This window comes from Mizuhopecten yessoensis, unplaced genomic scaffold, assembly GCF_002113885.1.
Source record: "Mizuhopecten yessoensis strain PY_sf001 unplaced genomic scaffold, ASM211388v2 scaffold7015, whole genome shotgun sequence".
Classification (NCBI taxonomy): Eukaryota; Metazoa; Mollusca; class Bivalvia; order Pectinida; family Pectinidae; genus Mizuhopecten; species Mizuhopecten yessoensis.
In genome coordinates this window covers 1-381 of record NW_018406838.1, presented here as the reverse complement: position 1 = coordinate 381, position 381 = coordinate 1, and positions in this window count along the sequence as shown.

The window sequence follows — 381 nt, the reverse complement described above, 5'->3', positions numbered from 1 at the left end:
CAGTGAGATGGTGTGACATCTAGTACTACAGTCAATACACAGTCTAAAGGTTTGACATTTAGTTACAGTCAATACATAATGAGATGGTGTTACATCTATTACTACAGTCAATACACACAGTCAGATGGTGTGACATCAAGAACAATTGTCAATACACAGATGGTGTGATATCTAGTAACAATCAACACATAATGAGATGGTGTGACATCTAGTACTACAGTCAATACACAGTCCGATGGTGTGACATTTAATATTACAGTCAATACACAGTCAGATGGTGTGACATCAAGAACAATTGTCAATACACAGATGGTGTGACATCTAGTAACAATCAACACATAATGAGATGGTGTGACATCTAGTACTACAGTCAATACACAG